We start from the raw sequence: 25,583 nt of genomic DNA, 5'->3' as shown, positions 1-25,583 counted from the left end.
CTGGTGACAATTGTGATGTGCCATAATCAATATAAACATTATATTCATCTTGTCCCCAGTCCACAGATGAGGCTGCTTAAAGCCACCGTTAGCTGTTCCAGTTTTAATGCAGTTATCCCTCTTCTGCAGAAGCGAGTTTGCCACGGTCACAATTTAGCAGGTGTCATTGATAACGTGGTTGATGATATAATCAGGGACAAAACTCCTATTGGCCACTTTGGGCTGTTGGGGGGGGCAGGGCATTGTGAGGCCTGGGACCGCTCACGATGGACTTCTTGGCTTGGATTGCAGGACTGGTTTATACTGGAAGAGAATCTGCCAAGTACAACTGGGCTGTCACCAAGGAGTGCATTAGAGGTTTTCCAGTGCGGGAATTTTGCCTGTCGATCTTTTGTACTGTTTCTATTACTTTGGTGGGGTCAGATGCCGTGTTTTATTCATATGCCCTTTTTTTTGCCTTCTGCATAAGCCATTTCTGTTGAATAGAGGTATATTTTGAGAATGCTGAGAAGTATAGCCATGTCCTTTTCCTCCTGATAACCAGCAGCTTTCCTCTCTAAGGGTTTGTTCTCTCCATTAGCACTTCCTCTCCTGCATCCTTTTCATACCTGCCACCTTCCCCCTGCCCTATATTTAACACCAACTCCTCTCTGAGCTCCCAACAAGGTGGGGGGGGGGGGAGAAGCAGAGCTACCGTGTTTTATCTGTGGAAGAAGAAAGGGCATGTTACTTCTGTTGTGACAATATTTCAAAAGGAACAGACCTCCACTCTTCTATCTGGAGAAGACAGGACAGCATTCCAGCATCCTGACGAGAACGAGGGACGACGAATAGGGATTTGGGCACTTATCCCTATATTTGTCGGTATCTGTTTTTCTCTGCCCCTCCTAGAAGTAAGGGAGGTGGCCAATTCAGTAAGCAGGTTAGTTTTAGTTCTTTCATTCTACGGGGACCCGGTGAGTTTTACACTCATAACAGGTCAGGCCCCACCTCCCTCCTCTCTGTGGCTATGCCTGTGTTGGTGTCTTTTAAAATTTCACATTATTTTAATCTGGGACATATCCAAATTGCGGCATGGGAAAAGAGGCGTAAATAAATCAGCCCAGAGAAATCCAATGCCCTAATATCAGACCTTCCCGGCTGTAGGGCTCTGATTGATGGATATTTTTTCCTGCCTGCTGAATGGGGAGGGGGGGAGAGAAAAGAGTAAATGGCAAAGGGGAGGGGGAAATGAATCACCTTGTCTAGAATGAGCGGCACACTCACCAATCAGGACACCCATCAGCAGTGACTCAGAAGGGAGGCAGCAGAAGGAGGCGAGGGGTGGGCAATTGGCAGCAAATTGTAAGTAGAGTTTTTCTGTGCCAACTCAGGGATGGGTAGTTGCAAGTCCAGAAAGGCCACGTGCCAACACATATCCAACTTTTAAAGGAGTTTCCACATATGGGAAATAATTTGAGAAGTTGTACCCTAAAAACACAAACTCTTACAAGGAACATTTTTAGAACACTAAAATGTATACGCTAGAATGATGACGTTGCATGATGAACTACCTGCAGTTTCTCTCTGCTGATATGCCCTCTTTACATGCCTTATATAGGTAATGCATCAAACCCTCACTTAACTGGGTGGAATTACTTAAAATCTAGACTAATGCGAATTGCTTTGCTTGCTTTATGACATAAAATTGATTTTAATTTCACTTTAAAATGCTTCTGCTTTATACTTTACATCAGGGAGGAGGGAGAAATGGTATGGGTGTGTTTATTACAAAGTCTTTTTTTTTTTAGTTTTTCATCTTACTTTTGTAGGATGTTATTATTTGCCCTGAGGCAGCTACGGAGGGAAATAAGGATATTAGAAAATCAGGAACAAATAAACAGAACGTATATATTTTTTTCATATTAAAAATACATTTTATCATAATATCTAATTATTCCTATTGCTTTACTGCATATTATTACTTGCACTGGACCATAAAAACTAGAGTAATAACACTAATTTGTCTTACATTATAGATTGCTCTATTAACTTTAACAAATCGGTTTACCACAGACACTGATTGATAGGTACATTGTTTTCAGACTCGTTTCCTTCCTTATAAACAATTATCCACACATAGAATATTGGGTCTTCCTGTTTTCATCTTATGTCGGTGAATCAAGGTTCTACACCTTATTCCTAAAAATTTACACTGACATACATGCTTGCAATGTGTCTGGAACATCGTGTTGTTTGATGGTGTAGCTATTAGAATGGCCTAGAGCACCCATGCAGGGCTGTAGGAAAGCTTAAGATGAAGCTATACGTTTTAAGGGATTGTTTATATAAGCACCAGAACTCAAATAGTGAAGCCTTTTGGGGACCTGTACTTCTTCATACTGCCATCGTAGAAAAGCTTTCTTCCCCACTTAACCCCCTGAAGTCAGGAAGGTCCAATTCATTTCCTCAGTAATGTGCTATGTAGTACATCAGATGGGAGATGCCTTAGTAGTGAAACCTTTTCCTTTTCACCTAATGCCAATTCCTGCAATATCACGGCTTAAATGACCTCAATGAGCCAAGAAAAAGAGCTGCAACAGGAAGAAATTTTTTAGGGGGGGGGGGGGGAAACAGAAATAACTTTCCTGTTTCTCTGCCTCTCCTAGAATGTATGTTTTTTCCTCTTATCCTACACAAAGCATTGCTCATTCACTGTGACTGACTACAGGTTGACAGGAAACCATTATGAGGGTGGGGAGAGTTGACATGTGTTCACTAGACTGCAGACTTTGGTGTCTATTTTGCCTCAATTTACTTGCTTGAAGAAAGAATTACTGAAAAAGTTTCTCTTTTTGTCTCCTAGCTGATATCTCCACATTCACATATGTTGATTACCATGGATGCTCTAATGTTGAAGCTATCATTTGAGTTATTGGTCTACGAATCTCTACCAAGAGATTTTTTCCAAGGTCCTGTTTCTTTTAGTTCCACTGTCAACTGCATATTATTATTTTATCATTCCACTAGGTGTTACACTACATGTACTAGACTACATGTACTACTATTTATTTATTTATTTAAATTTATATACCGCCCTATTCCCGTAGGACTCAGGGCGGTTTACAGGGAAAATTAAAAGTTAAAATACATCACATACAATTAAAAACGATTAAAACTAAGATTAAATTAATCCCTGAACTTAACTAAAACCCCATTAATTAAATAATTAAAACCCCTCAGTCTGGGCCAGACAGCTCAAAAAACCAAGTTTTCAAGTCCCTACGAAATGAGCGAAGGTCGGGGGCGGTCCTAAGCTCCGTGGGAAGCTGGTTCCAAAGGGCCGGTGCACCCACAGAGAACGCCCTTCCCCTGGGAGTAACCCGCCGGCATTCCTTAACTGGCGGTACCCTAAGAAGGGCCTCCCTGTGGGAGCACACAGGACGATGGGAAGTTGATGCCGGCAGCAGGTGTTCCCTTAGATAATCCGGACTCAAGCCATTTAGAGCTTTATAGGTCATTACCAGCACCTTGAATCTCACCCGGAGGGCAACTGGAAGCCAATGTAGCTCACGGACAAGAGGTGTAACACGGGAGTATCGGGAAACTCCCATAACAACTCGCGCAGCTGCATTCTGCACCAGCTGAAGCCTCCGAGTGGTCCTCAAGGGCAAGCCTGAACCTATCTTCAAGTTTACAATCTGTAATCATGCTATTGCTATCCTAAAGAATTAAGGAGTTACTCCAGTTATCTGTTATTTGAAAGACAAAAGTCCACTCCTGGTTTTGACACAAAATAACCCCCCTGGTGATCAAACATTATTTAGGGGCCTGCAATTGTGATATAGTCCTTGGCTTACAACCATTCATTTAGCGATTGTTCAAATTTACAGTGATCCTGAAAAAAGTGACTTATGACTATTTTTCACACAACCATTGCAGCATCCCCAGGGTCACTGGATCAAAATTTGGCTGCTTGGCAATTGGCTCATATTTATGATGGTTGCAGTGTCCCGGGGTCATGTGATCACTGTAATGTATTGGCCACAACTGTTTTAATCACTTGCTTAATGTCTGACCTAGATTGTTGTATTGCTTAACGGTTGCTGTTACTGAAAGCCAGACTGGCAGTCTACAAGCTGACAATTAGGTTTGGGTGGGAAACTGTTACTTTAAACCGATTGGTTGCTGCCTAGAGGCTAACTGTATAAATAGCTGTGCAGCAGCCATTAGGGCTGCTTCTGTTCTGAGTTAATAGATTTGCTGTTTCAATGCTCCTGTCTCGTTCCATGCCTAAAGAACTGAAGAAATAACAATCACCCTTTGTGACCTTCTGACAAGCACAGTCAATGAGGCAGACAGATTCACTTAACAACCCTGTTACTAACTTAACAACTGCAGTGATTCATGTAAGGACTGTGGCATGAAAAGTCACAAAATGGGACAAAACTCGCTTAACAACAGTCTCACTTAACCACAGAAATTTGGGATTCAATGGGGGTCGTAAGTTGAGGACTACATGTACCTTGCTGAACAGTACACCCATTGCTTGGAGTGATTGCTGCTTCACAATGGGCAGTTGTCCTTTCCTTGGGTCTGAACCTGTGTTCTGGCCTCCCAGTGGAGGGGACAGGCTTGTCCCACCATCCAACTTCTGGTAGCCTTATCTGATGTGCTGGCATGCTTGGATGGAGGAACCAAAGGGAGGAATGGTTGACATGCTATCATGATGAGCACTGAAAACACGAAGGAAAATAGTAGAAGACTCCATGTTCTAGGAAATTTCAGGCAGATCCAGACGTTCCAGGTATTGAGTAGCTTTTCAGTGAAGTAATGGAACACCTGCCTTATGAAGAGTGGAGGCACATCTGGAGAGAGAAAAAATAAGGGCAGGTCTGTCTGTCTGTCTGTCTATCTAATCTATCTAATCTATCTATCTATCTATCTATCTATCTATCTATCTATCTATCTATCTATCTATCTATCTATCTGATCTACATTACATGGCTACCCAGTTTGCAACAGCAACTCTTAAGATATGATACCTGTCTTCAAGGAGCTGAAGGGCTTGTTGTGTAGGAAACAGAATTGTTCAGAATCATTCCAGAAGAAAGGACGAGAAACAATGGGATTAAAATATAATAAAAGTAGTTTTGATTGGCTATCAGAAAGAAAAATCCTAACAGTAACAGCTGTTCAGCAGGTGGCACAGGAGATGCTTCCCTCTAGTTTGCTGAAGATGTTTAAATAGAGGCTGAACAGCCATCTCTTGAAGATTCTGCAGCACAGATAGTCAATCTTACTTTAGCTTTCCTTTGTTTTACAGACATGCAAAGGTTGTAAATATGAGGATTGGTTGCAAAATTACTTTTTATCACCCTTATAACTGCAAACAGTCACTGTATGAGGCAATTACTAAACAAGGACTACCTCTACGGTATTCCATCCCTGCACTAGCCAAGAAAATAGACAAGATGATCTCCACAGACTTTTCCAAGTTGCTTCAATTTTGTGAGTTGTGGCTAGTAAATATAGGAGCCCAATACAGCTGAAGACTGAAGAAAACTGGTCTTTGGCTGTTTGTAAGACTTAGTTTCTGGCTTCTACAAAAGGTAACCTTGGGGATATGTTTCAATATTATATTTCCCGATATAAACTGGCAGAGGCACAATATTTCTTGTTGATAGCCCTCTTGCCGAGAAAGGTTTTTCAGAACCTCCTTTCATTGCAGTGTCTTGCTTCAATAACAGAACAGGTTTTTGAAAGTGCACTTTTGATGAGAAATTAGGCAGGGGGTTTCACTTTGTGATGATGGTGTGTAGCTTGCACTTCCATTTTTTTTTACATGCAAAGCCAGCTATCCCTTTGAAAAATTAATAGTTTTTGTGGTCTAAGATCTGTGTCAAAAATTCATTACGGTGCTTCAGATGGTGACGCAAAGTAAAAGATATGCAAGTTACATCAAATCAATATACCGTAATAGTATATAACGAAAGGGAAGGGCATTGATGTCTAACTTCCTACACTTTCTGTTCCTCAGCACTGGGCCTCTCTGGAAAATAGGAACAGAAATCTAACAAGAGCCTTTCCTTTTCCCTGGGGTTAGGAGGAAGCACTAAGTGCTAAAACCAGCCATGTTGCTTCTCTACATTGCCCCTGGTACCTGCTGGAGGGGAAAAAAAATCACACAGATTTGGCATACTCATTTAAGATGCATCCTGCATGCCGTAGTACTGCAACTGTGCTAATTATTTTGGCCAGGTCTGGGAAGATGAGGACCCAGATTGTTGGGGGCAATTAAGCTGACTTTGTAATAATGCCGCTTGGGGAGGAGGGGCGAAAGCCCTAATAAGCAGGCATATACATAGAATGAAGGCTATTGCTAAGCACATTGGTTTGTGCTTAAATTGTAAGCCGCCCTGAGTCTTCGGAGAAGGGCGGGATATAAATGGGATTAAAATAAATAAATAAATAAATAAATAAATAAATAAATAAATAAATAAGATGGGAATGTATGTTCTAGCTTCAAAAAGCACTTTTTTCCCCGCTCCTCCTTGACTACCAACTAAACCACATTTTTCCCCTCCCCTTCATCTCCTGTCTTGGTAGTTCTTCTAGTGTAGTTACTTGTATTATCAGCAAGAGAGTGGCAGCATCTCTATGACTAAGAATGTATTGCTTTGAAAGACTGCCACTAACTCACCCATGCCATTTAGTTGTAATGTTCAAAAACCTCTTCAGGTCTCAGCGCTTTTAAACCTTAAATGGACACTATCATAAGCCTTCTTACAGAGTAGAAGTCCAAGTGACAGATGGTGTTCGTGGTTTTTGTCTCTGTGTCCATGCACACACCTTCAAATCAGTTTTTGATTTTTGCTGATCACCTGGAATAAGTTCCTGCAGTTTTCTTAGAAAGATTTTGGAAGCGGTTTGTGATTGTCTCTTTCTAAGACTAAGAGATCTGAGTGGCAATAGGTCGCTTAGTTGGCATTGTATCTAAAGTGGGGCTAGAACTCACAGTCTCCTGGTTTCTAGCCTGGTGCCTTAATTCTAAACCAAACTGGCTCTTATGTTCATGTTTGTCGTGTATCATGTTAAGATTTTATTACTTTGATTACAGAAGGGATTGAAGAAGCCAAATGTTTCTCCCCCACTGTAATAGCCCTTAGATAACCTAAACTGCAACTTCCATAATCTCTAGTCCAGGGGTCTTCAAACATGGCCCTTTTATGACTTGTGGACTTCAACTCCCAGAATTCCTTAGCCGGCGTGCCTGGCTGAGGAATTCTGGGAGTTGAAGTCCACAAGTCATAAAAGGGCCAAGTTTGAAGACCCCTGCACTAGTCAGTGTTGCTATTGCTAATACAGTGTTGACTGGGGGAAAAAAGATAAGCTTGTAGAGTTCATTCTGAAATGCACCATTTTCTTCCATTAAACTTTTGAGTAAAACTGACAAATCAAGCTGATCAAGACCAGCTGAAAAGTACGGGAGCTGCCTTACCATAAACAGAATGTCTTCATGCCTATAAAGAAATCTATTCCCATTATGAAGGGGATATTTCATTTTGTATTCATTTTCTAGTTCAGGATTGAGCTGTCAAATTACTCATTTAAATGCCAAAGGCAGAGATAGCTGCATTTTCCATGAATCACAATTTGTGATTCTAAGTGGAAGCCTCTTTGAACCAAAGGTGCTTTCACATCTATAATTAAAAGGGAAGCGGGTTTGTCAAAAAGACCTATTTTCCAAAGATATAAACATCTTACATTATTTTTTTGGACACGCTCCTTCTTTCTGTTAGAAAAACTGTATGGTTTATAAAGTTGTTGTTTTTGCTGTGATTTTATACACAATGGAAGGGTGAGGAAAAGGTCAGCAATAACTCTGCTGTTGCATTTACACTGGAAAGAAAAAAACATTATATTGATCAATAATAAAATGGGAAAAGCACAACTATTAGCTTTTAACTTGATCTTCTCTGACCTTTACCCTGTCGTGTTGGTTTTATTCTTAAATGTTATGTCTGTTGTTTCAAAGGTTTGTCCCATTTAGTCTTTTATTTAATTAACACATGATCTTCCTTACCAGCTTTAATGTTAAAACAAGAAATCAGCTTTTATTTCCTTGTTGAACTGTTGTCCATCTGTGCTATGTGTTCCAAATCATAATACCGTATATACTTGAGTATAAGCCGACTCGAGTATAAGCCGAGACCCCCAATTTCACCCCCCAAAACTGGAAAAAGTTATTGACTCGAGTATAAGCCGATCCGCCGTTCTGCAAGCCTCCGCCGCCGGCGGAGGCTGGATCCGCGCTCTGCAAGCCTCTGCCGCCAGCAGAGGCTCGATCCGCCATTTTGCAAGCCTGAATACACAGGAATACCCTGTGTGGCCGCGGCTCTCGGGGAAGCCCTGGCTGTCCGCTTCCTCGCTCCACGCTGCCATTCGGGGCCCGCGCGTTCCCCGGGCAAATCGCTGCGCCCAGCAGGCGAGGAAACACGCCCGCTCCAGTCGCCCCCCCTTCCCTCAGGAGACGCGAAGCAAGTGACCACCCGGAGCTTACCGAGGACTTGCGCGCGGCCGAGGCTTCGGTGCTTCCAGGATCACGCGCACCTCTCCCAAGCCGTCGCCGTCCGGAGACCTGCCGAAGTTTGGGGAGGTTTGGGGAGGTGCGCGCGCACCTCCCCAAACCTCCCCAAACGTCGGCAGGTCTCCGGACCTCCGCGCCCTGCCTGCCTGCTTCTTTCCGCTGCGGAAAGAAGCAGGCAGGCAGGGCGCGGAGGTCCGGAGACCTGCCGACATTTGGGGAGGTTTGGGCACCTCCCCAAACCTCCCCAAACGTCGGCAGGTCTCCGGACCTCCGCGCCCTGCCTGCCTGCTTCTTTCCGCTGCGGAAAGAAGCAGGCAGGCAGGGCGCGGAGGTCCGGAGACCTGCCGACGTTTGGGGAGGTTTGCGCGCGCACCTCCCCAAACCTCCCCAAACTTCGGCAGGTCTCCGGACGGCGGTGGCTTGGGAGAGGTGCGCGCGATCCCGGAAGCACCAAAGCCTCGGCCGCGCACAAGTCCTCGGTAAGTTTTTTGTTGACTGGAGTATAAGCCGAAGTGGAATTTTTCAGCCCAAAAAGTGGGCTGAAAAATTCGGCTTATACTCAAGTATATACGGTAGTTATGAACGGATTTTTAGCTTCAGGGATTACAAAACAATTCACAATACTGCATAAGTTTCAATATATAAATTAACTCAATAGGTCACACACACACACACACACACACTTTTTCATCTGTTGCACCCTTCCAATTCTGAATATCTCTAAATTCCTATTTGCTTATGTTGAATATTCTTTGCTCCCACAATAAACTCTGAATGATGTCTTTCTAAAATGATCCCAAATTGGATTAAATTCGTTTTAAGACTAACTAGGTACGTTCCAAGTCCTTGTGAGACTCCTTCACAGGCAGGAGATGGACTACTCAGTGGGCAAAGAGGGCAAAGAAAAGGATGATTATTCCTCCTATGCATTTGTCAGGTAAATGGGGATAATAATGGAAAAATTCAGAAGAGCATGAACGGGGTTCATTATCTGCTGATATTTCCCCAGACCACCAAAGCGGATGGGGCTTCACTTGTTTGTGCGGCCCAGTTGCTGTTATGCCGCGGCCTGGTGCCAGTCCATGGACCAGGCTATGCTGACTCAGGAATTCTGGGAGTTGAAGTCCATGAGTCATAAATGAGCCGAGGTTGCCTACCCCTGCCCTATACCATTTCAGACAAGTGGCTGTCCAGTCTCTTCGTAAAAACCTCCAGTGATGGAGCACCCACAGTGTCTGAAGGCAAGATGATGGGGAAAGAATTTTGCTCTGAACCTGGTCTTGCAGCTCCCCCTCCCAAGCATATCAATATTTCATTTATACATTCCATCACGAACTGGAAGCTTAGGGCCACTTCTACATGGGACTTTGGCACCAGAGTTTGTCACTGTATCTGTGTTTTACTCCATTGTTTTTAGTTTAGTTTAGTTTTATTATATTTGTATACCGCCCTTCTCCCGAGGGACTCAGGGCAGTGAACAGGGCATATATAAAAATACAGAATACAAAAATTAAAAAGAATTAAATAGTAGCCCAGCTAAAACAATCAATAATAATATAAAAATCCCCATTAAAACCCCAACACATCCCCCATCAGGCCAGGCCGGCTTGTTCAAATAGATGGGTCTTCAGACCGCGTCGGAAGGAGCGAAGGTCAGGTGCCATCCGGAGCTCGACCGGCAACTGATTCCATAAAGCCGGAGCGCCCACATATACTAATATAACGAACCTAAACTATTTTCTTCCTGTAGATTAAGAAGCAGTAGATCAGGAGCAATGGCAAAATGTTAAGTTTTTAAACTGAAAATGCTAGAGACCCACTGAGCTGGGGCCATCTTATTTTCCTACTGATGGAAACTCTTAACTTCAGTCTCCTTGATTCCCTCTTTCCCTGCAGTTTTTGTGCCACAGTTTCTTGAATAGAGAAGAGGGACAATTTTGCACCTCTCCCAAAGTGGCTCCCCCACCCTCCTTGAAAACAAATGCAGCAAGGAAAAGGAGGGGACATAGGATGACAGCTAGTTTGATTCAAGTTTTTGCAGTGCTCATCGGACAGCGGGAAGGAACATTGATTATCCTATCTGGAGTTCTCTGTGGTTGTAGTGAGGATAATTGCAGCCCTCGGTGGAACTGGCTTACAGAACTTGGGGAATTTATGAGGCATGACAGCAGTGGCTGTGTGAAATTGCCCCAAGTCACAGAACTGGAAAAGACTCTGGAAATAGGTGGACTTTTAAAAATTGATTAAAAAACAAAAACAAAAACAACGTTTCCACAATCTCCCTAGGCGAGACAGTTACAGTTGGAATTATGGAAAAAATGACTGATAATTACTTTTGTCTTTGAAAAAAAAATGCTGTAATTTGGTGGTGTTACTTAGAGAATTATTGTGCCTTCTTCTAAGCTATAAACAGTTTATAAAAGACATTTGTTCTTGAAAAGCAGTATTAAAAATCTTAATGATAGATAGGTGTTCCCTGAAATTTGAGTATTTATTAAATCTAGCTGTGCAGCTTTGTAGTTTGTAGTTCAGCTGCCCCATCTAGTACTAACCTCTTTCCATTTCTTTATTCATACATTTTCTTTGTTTCTTTCACTGGGCCATTAATAAAGGAAACAAGAGGCAGACAAAAGGAGATGTGAGGATTTTTCCTTCTGTGTTGCTGCGGGTCAAAAGGAAAAAAGGCTTCTTGGTTGAACTAATGCATTTGAGTAATTAATAAGGATGCATTTCATTGATTAAGCCATTCTTTAATTGAACATAAGTAGAAAGACACATGGAGTAAATATTACCAATGACATTTCTCAGAAATATGGCTTGAATACTAAAGATCAGAAGAAACATTAATTGTATCAGGGGGTACCCAACACTTTGGAGGTTAGTGGACATATCTGGAAGTTTTGAGAAGAAATTATGGATACCTTCACAAAATGGCTCACAGCAGATATTGCTTATCATGACGTACATTTACCAGAAGGTGAATTGTTTCTTACCATCTCCTGCAGCCCTTCAGGATATTCCTATGACTCCACTTTCGCAGATGGGAAGGTCATGTCTTCATGATGTTCCTCAATCCTTACCTGAGTTGGATTAAAGTCATTTCTAGTTGTCAATTATGGTAGGAGTTGATTTTTTGTTCCTCTTTTGTTTTGGGCAGTTTCATTTCTGCTCCGGTGGAAAGAGCTTGTTTTCAACTAGATGTTGTTGGACTGCATCAGCGACCACAACAGGTAGTAATCTGAACATTATTGTTAAGCAGGTAACTAGCCTGTATTTGCCTGGTGCTGCCACTTTTGTTGGATCTTTCATTATCAGGTAGATTCTGCCAGATGTTAACCAACCAATCTTGAATTTCACCTTCTTGCAATATGTTGTTAAACTGCTTGGAGATGAGTGGGTACAGACCAGTCAGATGTTTCAACCAAAAATCATGCAACTCATCTTCACATGGCGCCAACCAGTTCTTGATCATCCATGCTCTTTTCTCTACCATTTCTGCTTTTATTCCAAGTTTTTTCAATTTCTTTTTTCCTTCTCCACCTCCTTTATTCAAGCTGCATGCTTATTATTATTTGTAATCCAGATATGTCTAACAGAATCTCTAACTTGATGCAAATGGAAAGACTCAAATCTTCAAGCCAATTATTGGCAATGATTCATTCAACAGAATAAGCAAGATATTGTTATTGTGGGATCAGCTGAAAAGGTGGTTTGTAAGCTAAAACAGGGTCCAACCAATATATATGAAAAGATTATTTAGATGACTAAATTAATATGCAGTTGAGATATACATGTACATACTTCTCACTCATTGAAATAAATACATATTACCATTAGCTGCATTATTTCTAATCTTTCTATGTGTCTGTTGAGTAAATATTTACAATTTTAGTTGATCATCATTGTGCATGGAAAATTAATAATGCTAAATGTGCATGTTTTGATTTTTTTTAATAGCATAAAATAAATTCCTATTTGTTTTATTGACTAAAATATTACATACGTGTAAAATTAATATATCTCCTTTGGGCTGCTGATGTATCTGTATTGCTGATAACTGGTTGTTATCGAGGCGTCCCAATTTTCCTTTGTTTGTTGAGACCCTGAGATGTGCTCAGAGGGTTTGTGATGCCTTGAATATCAAATCGTAAAATACCTTTACCAATCGTAAATGCATAAATGCACTCATGCATACCTTTCTGAGTTATGAGGTGGTTGCACAGTTGGCAGGCTAGCTTGATGCTTTCTTGACAGGTTAGGTTAAAGGATTAAGGCTAGTCTGTCTTCACTTTGCCCTGGTTCTGACACACTCTAAAAAAAGTTCCTGGCTGGCCCCATGCTTAGCATGACCTCTACATCTCCTCAAAGTGACAACACTTCCCTTTTTGCTCTCCAAAGGTCAGAGCAGATAACTCGGTGAGTCTCCCAGATACTTCCTTATCAGCTGCTTTTTCCTTCTAGCCCTGAAATACACGCACATAAAACGTTGGAAGGAGACAAAATAAAATAAAATACAGGAAGGCAAGATCTGGCAAAGTCAGATATTTCTGAGCACCACTGATAGAACTGAGCAATGGATGATTAACCCCTTCCACACACACACACACACAAAAAGATAGCTGCTGGCTTCCAGATGAATGGGTTGGGAAGTGCTCTGACAAAGCCCCCTTTGCCTTTCACTCTGCAGCTGAAAGGCTGAAAGGGGCCTTGCTTCCAGGGGAACAATCCAAGGGTTGCTGGCCCTCTTGACACCAATAGAAACAAAGGTGTGGTCTGTGCTAAAAATGTACTGCCAGTCAGAATTTTAGAAGATGCTTTCATGCTTATAAGAAGACGGGTGGCTGACCTGCCACATATTTATGTCTTTCATGTCCTTTTGCTTAGGGAAAAGGGCTGGATGGTTCATGATAAGTAAATCTAAGGCTCTATTATAGCATCCCAGAGAGTAATAAAAATATACACCCTCGTGCTTAAGTTAAGCTCTCCTTAAAGTTTGCCGTTCTTCCCAGGGAGAGTTATGTGATTGGATGGCAAAACCCATAGGAATGCTTTCCCCACTGTGGGGAAGGACACCGCGGGCAAGGCATTTTTATGAGATTGCTGCCCCAGAAGATGATATTGCAGGATCCAGTCTGGGTGGGTCACTGGGACCAGAGACTTACTCTTCTGAGCTTTCAGACTTGTGCTGGAGCCCGTCCTCAGGGAACCTCTCTCTACTGGAATATGTGCTTTGGACTATTCTAGAACCTTCCCCTTTGCTTAGTCTGAATGTCTTCTATCCATCTGCAAATGGGCAGAAAACTATACCTGCATCCAGAGCTTTTTTTGTCATAGAATGCTGAGAAAGGAGTTCCGGCACCTTTTTTGAATGGAACCTTGTAGGGTAGGCAAGGTGGGTTGTATGACATATGTGAGTTCTGGCACCTTTTTCTTTGACAAAAAAGCACTGCCCGCATCAAATTTGATATCCTGAGTGATGACCCCTTTATGGCTTCTATTGACTCTCTTCCTAGTTCACAGGTCTGCAACCCGCAGCTCCGGAGCCGCATGCGGCTCTTTCAGCTGTCTCCTGCGGCTCCCAGTCCTCTGCCATGTGCAGTCCAAAAAACAAAAAAGTGGGACTAAAAAAGTTCAACCAATCAATTCAAATATGCAGGGTAGGTGCATATCTCGCCTTGGCTCCACTCTTCAGTCAAACCCTGTTCTGCGCATGCGCGCATGTACGCGCATGTGCACACATTTTTTGCGGCTCCCAGTTTTTCCTTTTGTGAGGGAACCGGTTCCGAGTGGCTCTTTCACTGTTTCAGGTTGCTGACCCCTGTCCTAGTTAGTGCCAGTCACCTGATGCAAGCAATTGGTGACAGGGCCTAACAGATTTTATACATCCTTGGACAAAAGGACTGGGAGAAAGCAAGGCAACATCATGGGATCAAGGCAGGAAAAGGTGTGACAATTGTGTCATGAATGGATGCAAGTGGGAAAAGCCTCGATTTTGAACATCTACTTTTTTTTTGCTTCTGCTTATCTCTTCAGTTTGGTTTGTGGCAAGAAAGAGACAGGGATATACTTCTCCGAAAGAAATACAAGTGCCTTTGTAATGGCTTAGGTGCAGAACAGAGCTGGCAGGGCAGATAAGATGCAATTTCATTGTCTGTAATTTGTGCTAAAGGCAAAGGTTTTTAAGACCAGGAGTTTTTTTTAACACCAGTTGGACATGAGTCATTGTTCTAATTACAGACTAGGCATTATAAATAGAAGCTTATGTATAATACTTGGAAAAACATGGAAGTACTTTTATCCAGTCTGGAACATACCAAGATGTACTGGATTACAAAATCCATCCTTCTCATCCAGCACTCTCAGATCCCTGGATATTGCAGATGTTGTAGTTTAACATATTTGAGAAGCATTAGATTGAGGAAGGCTGTCTTAAGACATGGTAGTTACAAGTAAGAGTTGCCAGCCACCAGGAGCCTGTGGTACAGCTTGGTAACTAGCCAGAAAAGTTGAGCATGGCATGGAATCAGATCCATATTCTTACTATTTTACTAAAACTACTGTCTCTAAATTAAGTCTTTAGAATAGTATTTTTTAAAACATTGGCAACTTTAAGATGTGTCAACGTTAACTCCCAGAATTCCCCAGACAGCACTGCTCTAGAGATTTAAATTGAGTTAGAGCACCCATACTCAATCTTTCCCCTATGTCATATTTGCAAAGCTATCAATTATATTATTAATTTTCTGTACAAACTTACTGTAGAGAATCAAACCCCCGCCAACTAAAATCAAGAATGCAAGTACATCAGAAAGGGACAGAATAAGCCCAAATTAAGCATTTCATAAGGCTCAGGCAAAAAAAAAAAACAAAACCCCCCCACTATGTTAGTTATCTTTAATTCAGCTCACTGAGAAAATAAAATTGCTCCTGAAATATAATTTGACATTTAGCTATATCCTGCCCTTTCTAAACTGTTCCTTTGTGAAGTGATGAACACATTGAAATGAATCTGAAGATATCACAACGTACTAAAGAGGCCTGAGATGGGGGTGGCAGTGTGTGTGTGGGGGGGGGGAGAGCTAATATTATGCCAATGCAACTGAAAAAAATTGAACAGTGGTGATAATTATATGCCATTTAAATTGGATCCTTATCCCATCTCCATACCCAACAAAGGAAAATCTAATACAAATTTCAGTCAATCATATTTAAATACAGAAACTTTAATTGCACTATGCATTGTTTTATAGGTGGAATTTTGTCAAACGGGTTTGATTTTGTTACTTGACTAAAAATAACTCCAGTAAAATATACCACAAAGTCCTCTTATTAAAAATAAACATTTGGGAATATTATTACAGTTGGGTTACAAATGTACCATATTTATTTCAGTGATGATAATTTGGCAGCAATAGTGTTGATAGAAAGAATTCTACAGGAAACTTTGTTATCTTGGGGCTTAATCAGCAAGAAGCTCTTTTGCATAGTTTGAAACACAGAGCATTCCCTTTTCAGGGACAGATTCCATTCATTGAAAGAGAGTTTTTAGTATATCTTGCCCATGACTGTTTCTTCAAATATGTATCATAAGCTGAAAATAGCAATGATGATTTCTATTTTACTTTCAAATAGACTTTTAAATCTCATTCATAGCAGTTGTTCTGCTAGAAAAAAAAAGAATACCTTTAGGGGGGTGGGGGGTGTTTATATAGAACTACAACTATTTAAAACTCGGTGGACATGTCATTCCTGTATTCATTATTATGGTAGATGATGATGATGATGATGATCATGGTGATGGTGGTGGTGGTGGGTGGTATCCATTTGGTCATCTCTCCACATCTTCTAATCTGGCACTACTTCTTTAAGTTTTTCTATGCTCTGGCTGGTGTCAGCTTTGATTGATGGTAGCTACTGGCTGTTTTTGTTGTTGTTGTTGGATTACAATGTAATTTTTGTGTTGCTTCGGCAATGACATTAATTTATATTAATTGGCCAAGAATAAGAGACAAAGTGCCAAAGTATCTAAAATGAATGACTTTAGGGTGGGAATGACCAGCCTGTATTATGGATGCTTCTACAGCGGCAGACATAAAGTATCAATCTTAGTAAGTGAAGTGTCCAGCACATTCCAACTTTTGACAGATTCCATTGGAGCAACAGTTTACAAGCTCTGTTGCAGCTTCCTAAGAACATTTTGGATGAAAATAAAAGCAATGGTAGACAAACTTCTTTGGGTTTAGGGGGTTTCATCTTTCATTGAAGCAGTTATGTAAGATGAAACAAGCTGCTAAACAGCAGACTTATGAGGAGGTGGATGAGGTCTAAAGTCAGGAATTGCAGAAGATCAGTCACTAGGACAAGAAGGGATGTGGATAATTGCCTAATAGTCACAGGGCACCATTTTGAATTGAATGCTAGTTGTTAAAACTTCTACATATATCTAAAACAAGCTTGTCCAGCCTGGAAACTTCCAGATGTATTGGTTACAATCCTCATCATTTCTCTCTGCCACAGCTACAGCCATGATAGCTGGGACATCCAGAAGTCAGAATCAGGATTAATATAGAGTTGGAAGGGACCTTGGAGGTCTTCTAGTCCAGCCCCCTGTTCAAGCTGGAGATCCTATACCATTTCAGATACGTGGCTATCCAGTCTCTTCTTAAAAACCTCCAGTGACGAAGCACCCACAACGTCTAAAGGCAAGCTGTTCCACTGGTTAATTCTCCTAGCTGTTAGGAAGTTTCTCCTTAATTCCAGGTTGATTCTCTCCTTGATTAGTTTCTATCCATTGTTTCTTGTCCTGCTCTCCGGTGCTTTGGAAAATAAATTGACCCCCTCCTCTTTGTTACAGCCTCTCAAATACTGGAATACTGCTATCGTGTCCCTGCTAGTCCTTCTTTTCTTTAGACTAACCAAACCCAAATCCTGCAACCGTTTTTCATATGTTTTAGTCTCCAGGCCTTTATTCATCTTAGTTGCTCCTCTTTGTACTTTTTCCAAAGTCTCAACATCTTTTCTGTAATGTGGTGACCAAAACTGGACACAATATTCCAGACGTGGTCTTACTAAGGCTTTATAAAGTGGTACTAATACTTTGCAAAATTTTGATTCTATGCCTCTGTTTATACAACCAAGGATTGTATTAGCTTTTTTGGCTGTTGCCACACACTGCTGACTCATGTTTAAATGATCATCCACTAGTACTCCAAGGTCCCTCTCACAGTTACTGTTTTTGAGCCAGGTTTTGCCTAATCTGTACTTGTACCTTTGGTTTTTCCTGCCCAGGTATAAAACCTTGCTTTTCTCCACATTAAATTTCATTTTGTTGGCTAGGGCCCGTTGTTCAAGTCTGTCAAGATCTTTTTGGATCCTGAGCTTGTCTTCTGGGGGTATTGGCTATTCCTGACAGGTTAGTGTCATCTGCAAATTTGATGAGTTCCCCTTCTATTCCCTCATCTAAGTCATTTATGACTACTCATTGAGCATGGTTTGTCAGCCAATTACAAATCCATTTGGTGGTGATGCTGTGTATCCCACATTTTTCTAGCTTACCAAGAAGTAGGTTGTGATCTACGTAATTTGTCAACTTGCTGAAGTCTAAATATACTATGTCCACAGCATTTCACTGGTTTACTAATTTGGTCACTTTGTTAAAGAATGAAATAAGATTGCTTTGGCATGATCTGTTTTTAACAAACCCATGCTGGCTTCTAGTTATAAGTTTATTTGTTTCTAGATGTTCACAAATCTGTTCACAGTATCTTCCCAGGTATTGATGTTAGGCTCATTAATCTGTAGTTTCCTGGGTCTGTTTCCCCCCCCCCTGCCTTTTTTTTGAAGATGGGAACCACATTAGCTCTTTTCCAATCCACTGGTAGTTCTCCAGTGCTCCAAGATTTTTTAAAGATATGATAGAATGGTTCTGAGATAACATCTAACAGCTCCTTCAGAACTCTGGGCTGTAATCCATCAGGAGGTCCCAGTGATTTATATTTATATTCATCAAGGTCAGACAGGTGTTCTCTTACCATTTTCTTGCTTATTTTAATGTTTGAGTCTGTCTTGTGCAGTTATGTTTTTGGTAGGTTGGGCGATATTTTCTTTTTGTGTGAAGACTGATGCAAAGAATGCGTTAAGCAGCTTTGCTTTCTCTCTACTGCCTGTTACTTCCTTGCCGTCTTCTCTCTTTAGTGGACCAACTGTTTCCTTGACTTTTTTCTTATTATTTATATGTTGAAATAAACTTTTTTTTAATTAACTTTGACTTTTGTTGCAAGTCTTTGTTCATTCTGAGCCTACACCCCTAACCTGTTTTTTCAGCTTAGTATTTTTTTCATTAAATCTTCTATGGGGTTAAATCCTGAAAAGAAATAAATAATAGATCTGTATAATAGAAATATTTCAGAATTTACTTTCAAATCCAGTTTCAAATTTCAGATTACATTCAGCTAATTAGATTGCCTCTTAGAGCTGGCACATGTTACAAGCTTGCCAAGAACAAGGGAAAAAAATCACCTGAAATCTGAGGTGGAAGGTAATGATGCACATATTATCAATAATTCTTATCAAATATTTGCTTTCATTTTCATAAAATTTGAACTTTACTTAGCAATAGCAACTTTATTAACTTGCAATTGTTCATCTATATTATTCTGCCTAACAATCTTTTTTGCTAATCTGCCTCCAAACATAATTCTAAAAGAAGCTCATATTTTCTACATACAGTAGTGCAATCGCAGACTTATTAGATAAGCACTTTGCACCAAATACTTATGGAAAATGTAATTTTACACAATTTTTATTTATTCAAACATGAAACCCCATTTGATATATACCTAGGGATTTTACAACAGTAGCATGGTTTTATCTTTGAAGTCTGCAAAGCTCACATCGATGTTTCAAAGAGAAAATGAACAGTAAGGACACACTCCGTGGTTTTGCCTCAGAGAAATTAATTGGCAAAACACCAATTGATTTCAGCTGGAGACCTATTGACCCCTGAAGTGAAATCAATAATTATTTTGCAGTTTAAGGAAATTAAATAAAGCGGTATCATGGAGGAGGGGGGGGGGAGATTCCAACGTCCCAGGAATTAGGATGGAGGAATGTTTTAAAGTATCAAATTATGCAACAGAATCAGTACAACTCTCCCTGTGAATAAAAGATTGCTTGAGGCACCAGGTCAGCATAAAATCTTCTTTAAATAATATATACTATAAAGCAGGACTCACACAAGCAGGTGTGGTGCTAACTCGTTTTTATCCTGCATAGGATAGTTTAAATATTGCCTGGCCCCTGAAGGGGATGCTCTGGACAAGCAATATTTTGTGATTACAATAAAATTGGATTTGTTTTTATTTAACTTACCGGTAAATTTCTGTTGCATCACATGTAAACTGCATTCACTGAACTTGTTGGCTGTACTTGAAGTATTTCCTCCCTTCAGCTACATTAAAAAACATATAATTTAGTGGAAAGTTGTGGACAATGGCTGCCCTGTTGAAAGTACAGAGGAATCTGAATAAAAGGAAGAAATGGCTTCAATTCCATCTGCTTCTTTTCCTATGTTACTCCTGTCTTACCCTGCATCCAGTATGAAAACAATGACTCCACCTGATTCTCTATAGCTTCTTTGAGTTTGAAATCATACAATATAACACAGTGCAGATATCTTTTTACTGGAACCTTTGCTATATGAGATAGCCCAAAGCTAAGTTATTATTGTGTGTGCACACACGCATGCATGTACACACACACGCACACACACGCACACGCACACAGTGGAATTGTATAGGTAGCCTTTACTGGCTTGGAACCAGTGTTGGACTACACAGTGTTGGACTACATAGTGTTGGACTACAACTTTCCTCTCTAGCAAAGCAATTGGATTGGTTGTGAAAGATAAGAAATGAAATCCAACGTAGTGTTGTGTTGTTTTTAGTGATACCAGTGAGAAACGGTCTAGGGTTCCTTTTATTGCAAATCTAAGACAGACAGGGGTTTTACACTGCAAGGTCCAGTTCCAAAACATTCCCTTGGGGCTTTATTTCCAAGCTTGAAGCAGCTGAAGGGATTTAAGACAAGGTTTAATCCAGCTGCTAATTTGGTCTTGCATGTATACTGTCCACTCCATTCAGGCACCCAATCACTTCACTCTGATCTACCTTTGCACTTAAGTGGGAGGGAAGTGAGGTGGAGACCACATGGAGAACAGAAAAAGAGCAGCATCTTCAGAAGCTACCACTTCTGGGGGATGCAGGACATTGTAGGATGGGAGGGAGCTCTCCTTGGGGACTTCAGAAAGCCAGAAGGTGGCTAGATCTGATCTTGTGCCGCTGACCTAGCCCAAATCTGTTAAAATATCTCAAGCAACACACACACAAACATACACACACAGAGTGCACAAAAGAGAGCTCTTTTCCAGCCCCTTGCCCCATGTAAATTATTGGAGATCAGACCTAGATGATGTACAAATAATAGGTTGTGCCCGTGGGATTTGTTTCTCCACGCATACGTACAAATGTATAGGCAGATTTCTTTGAATGGTATTTACATGCTACTGTGCTGAGTGGCAGGTGCTTTCAACGGCTGCACTAGATCACTTCCATCATCTAAAATCACAAGAGCAATCACACATGCACAGATATGCACACCCTGCCTACCATATGAAAACAGGATGGGGAGAAATCCCTTTGTGGAAATAAAAGGAAATTCCTTTAATGTTGAGGGAAAAGCCAAACCCTCTTCCCAAAGACTGCTCAAAACTTGGAAATGATGCTTTGCATATTTTGCTATAACTTACATGTACACACTCATGCATTGTCGTATACATCTCATTAAGTATATGCCTTTCCATTATTAGCGATGGATTGTGCTTTCAGGAGCTGGGGCTTCAAGACGCCTTTCCTTAGGGAAAAAAATGCCTGCCTCTGTAAGAATGGCAAACCAGCCCCTAATAAAAACAATGCCGGTGTAAGAATTAAGTGGGGAAAAAGGAATATTGAAGATATTTTAAATATTCAGGAGGAGGATAGGGCACAAAAAAAATGTTTCTCTCCTAAGACCTCAGCTGTGAAGGGGTGGAATGACACCAAATAGAAGCTGCTTTGCAACTAGGCTCAGTCAAGCTAAAGGAAGTAGATCATCACTCGGGTAACTTATGGCGCTCGTTATCATAAAATAGTGTGCCGGTCACCAACTTTTTTTTTAACTGGCTATGGCAGAAATCTGGAAAATAAGAGTTATGAATTCTTGGAGGATGAACTGATCTCCCACTATATAGGAGCCTGAGTCCTGACTCAGCTGGAGAGAAAGGACCATTTTCTCCTTGTGAACATTCAGTGGCTTGCCCTTGTGTGGCTGCTTAGATGAAAATGAAACAAGCATTTTGCTGGGATGCAGCAAAACAATTCTTTCCAGCAACAAGTTATAACCAAGAGAAATTGTATGGTTCAGCTTTCTGGAAGTTCTTTGTTCTAAAAACCGAACTTAAAACTAGTCAAGCCACAAATGTTGTATCTCTGGTATCTAGTCCAGGCCTCACTGATCAGCCTCAGTCCTGCTTCATGCATAGCCCATTGGAATATGTTGAGCTTCTTCACAAATAGTTTCACATTAGACCCTAGGCCAGGGTTAGGCAACCTTGGCTCTTTTAGGACTCGTGGACTTCAATTCCCAGAATTCCTGAGCCAGCTATGTTGGCTCAGGAATTCTGGGAGTTGAAGTCCACCAGTCATAAAAGAGCCAAGGTTGCCTACCCCTGACCTAGACTTTCCTCAGAGCTGATATTAATCTGAATTAAACATTTAGCTTCCCTGCATAAGGTCTCTGATTTTTCTAATACTCTGCTATTCTCTGGTGGCCTAGACCAGGGGTAGGCAACCTTGGCTCTTTTATGACTCGTGGACTTCAACTCCCAGAATTCCTGAGCCAGCCATGCTGAGGGGAAAGCGAGAGGTTTCCAAGCTGAGCCATGCTGGCTCAGGAATTCTGGGAGTTGAAGTCCACCAGTCATAAAAGAGCCAAGGTTGCCTACCCCTGCCCTAGACTTTCCTCAGAGCTGATATTAATCTGAATTAAACATTTAGCTTCCCTGCATAAGGTCTCTGATTTTTCTAATACTCTGCTATTCTCTGGTGGCCTAGACCAGGGGTAAGCAACCTTGGCTCTTTTACGACTCGTGGACTTCAACTCCCAGAATTCCTGAGCCAGCCATGCTGAGGGGAAAGGGAGAGGTTTCCAAGCTGAGCCATGCTGGCTCAGGAATTCTGGGAGTTGAAGCCCACGAGTCATAAAAGAGCCAAGGTTGCCTACCCCTGGCCTAGACAGAGGAGAGGTTATTTATACATGGGTGTATTGGGAGGGTCAATTAATTAAGGGAGTCAGACTACAGCTGACTTTTGAGAAACAAATGGGGGAAGGGGGAGGGTGACACAGAGAAGGAAAATCTCAATATCCTGCTTCCAGAAAACACCTTGATGCTCTCTTTAAGCTTTTCACATATATCCTCAAAAAAAAGTAACTTGACTACTAATTGATCCCCAAGAACCTTTTCTTTTGCCCAGGTGAAGTCCTGTATTTTTGTTAGCTTCTGAACCACTCTGCTGAACAGATGTATGGAAGGGCAAGCCAAATGCTGGCTTGCAATTGTGCAATGCTGGCTTGGGAGAAGAAGGAAAAAAACAAGTGACATAAATTGTATGCCTAATCTCAGGAGACAAATCATTTGAAATCTTAATTGGCTGCCTTTTAAATATCATTTAAGGTCTTGCTCTCCCGTCTTCCCTCTTCTCCCACCTCCATAAGAAGCATTATGTCAAAACCTACTGCCTGCCCGCTTGGCTTCTTCCGAGGGTTTTAATTTTTTTTTAGCACTTTTTTTTTAAAAAAAGGAAAGAAAATAAAGAAATAGGCCCATCAGCCGAGGTTTGCGAGGTCGATAAAGCTTTTAGATTTGAAGATGTTTTCAGGGAGCCCATTTCCTGCGGCTAAGAGTTGTTAATGGAGTTTAAGGAATTATCTTATGACTCCGGCCGGGAGAGACCCCTCCTCCTCCTCCTCCCCCCCCCTCTTTATAGATCGCCCCCCTTCCCTTCCCTTGCTCCTGTTCCCTTGTCGAGATTGAAGCTGCTGCCGCCGCCGCCGCCCTGTCAACATCTCTTAATGAAAAGTAACGCGCCGCTGATTACAGTTTTATGTGGGTCCTATGTAAAAAGGCGCCGTTAATTTCCCGTCTCCTCCGCGGTGGGTTGGAATTTGCCACGGCCAAATGACTTATAGAGGCGGCCCCTTACATGCTCGATAATTTCTTTCGCGCACAAGAGCACACACGCACACACACACACACACTTTCAACACGCCGCCTCGAGATCGGTGAACTTTAAAAAAAAAAAAACTACGGTTGCACCTGTGAGATGTGGAAGTATCGATCCAGCCATGCTGGTGATTCATTTCCCTGCGACCGTTCAGCCTTTTTTCTTGGGAATCGGTAGATCTCGGCTCTCTTGGTATGAACACAGAAGACGCCCAATTTGCCCAGATGAAGTTCTGCCGCGCTAGTTTGAGGGGGAAAAAAACAACAACAAACTGTTTCGGTGGGGGGGGAGATTTTCCCCCCCGAGAACTGAGGCCTCGGAGAGCGACTTGTTTCGCCGCTCCGAAGCGTCGCTGCTGGAGAGCCATTCCCAGGTTCGCGCCTATCTTCCCCCCCCCCCGCTGCTGTTGATATTATTGTCAAATTTCCAGAAACCTTCCCGCTTTTTGCTACTCTGCGGTGCGATCCTCAGCCTAGATCCCAGCATGCAGATCCCGTTTTTTTTAAATTATTATTTTTTTTTAAAGGAACCTATAGAAACTACGGTATTTCCCATATTGGGCACGGTCTTCCCCACGTTTAGGCGCCACTCCAAGGGCGGTTTAACTCCGCTTGCCAAAAGAGGCTCGTTCCTCAATTGGCGTACCTTAAGGCGCTTTTAAGTGGTGTTTGCTTCCAGGCGAGAACCTTAATTCAGGGGTCTTCAAACTTGGCCCTTTTATGACTTGTGGACTTCAACTCCCAGAATACGCTGGCTGAGGAATTCTGGGAGTTGAAGTCCACAAGTCATAAAAGGGCCAAGTTTGAAGACCCTTGCCTTAATTCGTGCCTTCCCGTCTCGCTTGGAGTGAAAGGGATCTTAAGAGATTTTTCTCCCGCGCGTTTGCCTTCCGCTCCAACCGAACCAAAGCCGGCCAAGAAGAGGGGTTCTCTTCCCTGGATTATCAGTATCCGAGGGGCTGGGAGAGGGAGAGGGAGTGTGAGAGAGTGACGCAACAGCGGCCTGGCATTTTCTGAGGAATTCGTTGGCTTCCGGGGGGGGGTGGGGGGGGCTGCCTTGTGTCTTTTTGAGGTTTGGCAACTCCTTTTCTTGGCTGGGTGGTGCCAAAGTAAATATTTGATTGGCTTAGGACAGGGATCTTCAAACTTGGCCCTTTTATGACTTGTGGACTTCAACTCCCAGAATTCCTCAGCCAGCATGCCTGGCTGAGGAATTCTGGGAGTTGAAGTCCACAAGTCATAAAAGGGCCAAGTTTGAAGACCCCTGGCCTTAGGAAAATGTGGAGACTTAATAGTGTGTGTGTAGGGGGGGAGGGGGACCGCAACGCGCGAAAGACAAATCTTTGGACAAAAGCAAGTGATTCTCCCAGGGTGTTTTTATTTACAGAGTCACGAGGGTCCACCGAGAGATGACGGAGCGAGAGCTTTCCTTGAAGACACTTTCTCCCTCCCCATGAATTTGGGGGCTTATTTCCAGTTGCCTTCGCCGGAGGGTAGACCTTCCCCCAGTCCAGTCACTCCTCCTCCCGCCCTCCCTCCCTCTCTCTCCCGCCGCCTCCCGCCCTTCTTTGAGCTGCCAAAAGGATTTGCTTTGTCTCTCTCTCTCTCTTTCTCTCTCTCTCTCTCTCCGCCAGCGCCTTTCTCGGCAGCCACCCGCTTGTCCAGACGGCATTAACATTCTTCTTGGTCCAGCCTCTG

General features: G+C 42.1%; 1 long non-coding RNA gene across 1 annotated transcript in view; it reads left to right on the top strand.

The window, feature by feature from the left end:
- The first annotated feature begins 785 nt into the window (after window positions 1-785).
- The window catches only part of LOC308664871, a 40,600-nt gene continuing 15,802 nt past the window's right edge, over window positions 786-25,583 (top strand). The window contains exons 1-2 of the long non-coding RNA XR_014025772.1: window positions 786-922; window positions 2,846-2,951. This is a non-coding gene — a long non-coding RNA (uncharacterized lncRNA). The remainder of the gene's footprint in view (window positions 923-2,845; window positions 2,952-25,583) is intronic.

Source organism: Vipera berus (genome assembly GCF_964194415.1).
Source record: "Vipera berus genome assembly, chromosome: 3".
In the NCBI taxonomy this organism is placed as follows: Eukaryota; Metazoa; Chordata; class Lepidosauria; order Squamata; family Viperidae; genus Vipera; species Vipera berus.
The sequence above is the reverse complement of the archived record's forward strand: the minus strand, read 5'-3'. Positions and strand labels throughout refer to the sequence as shown.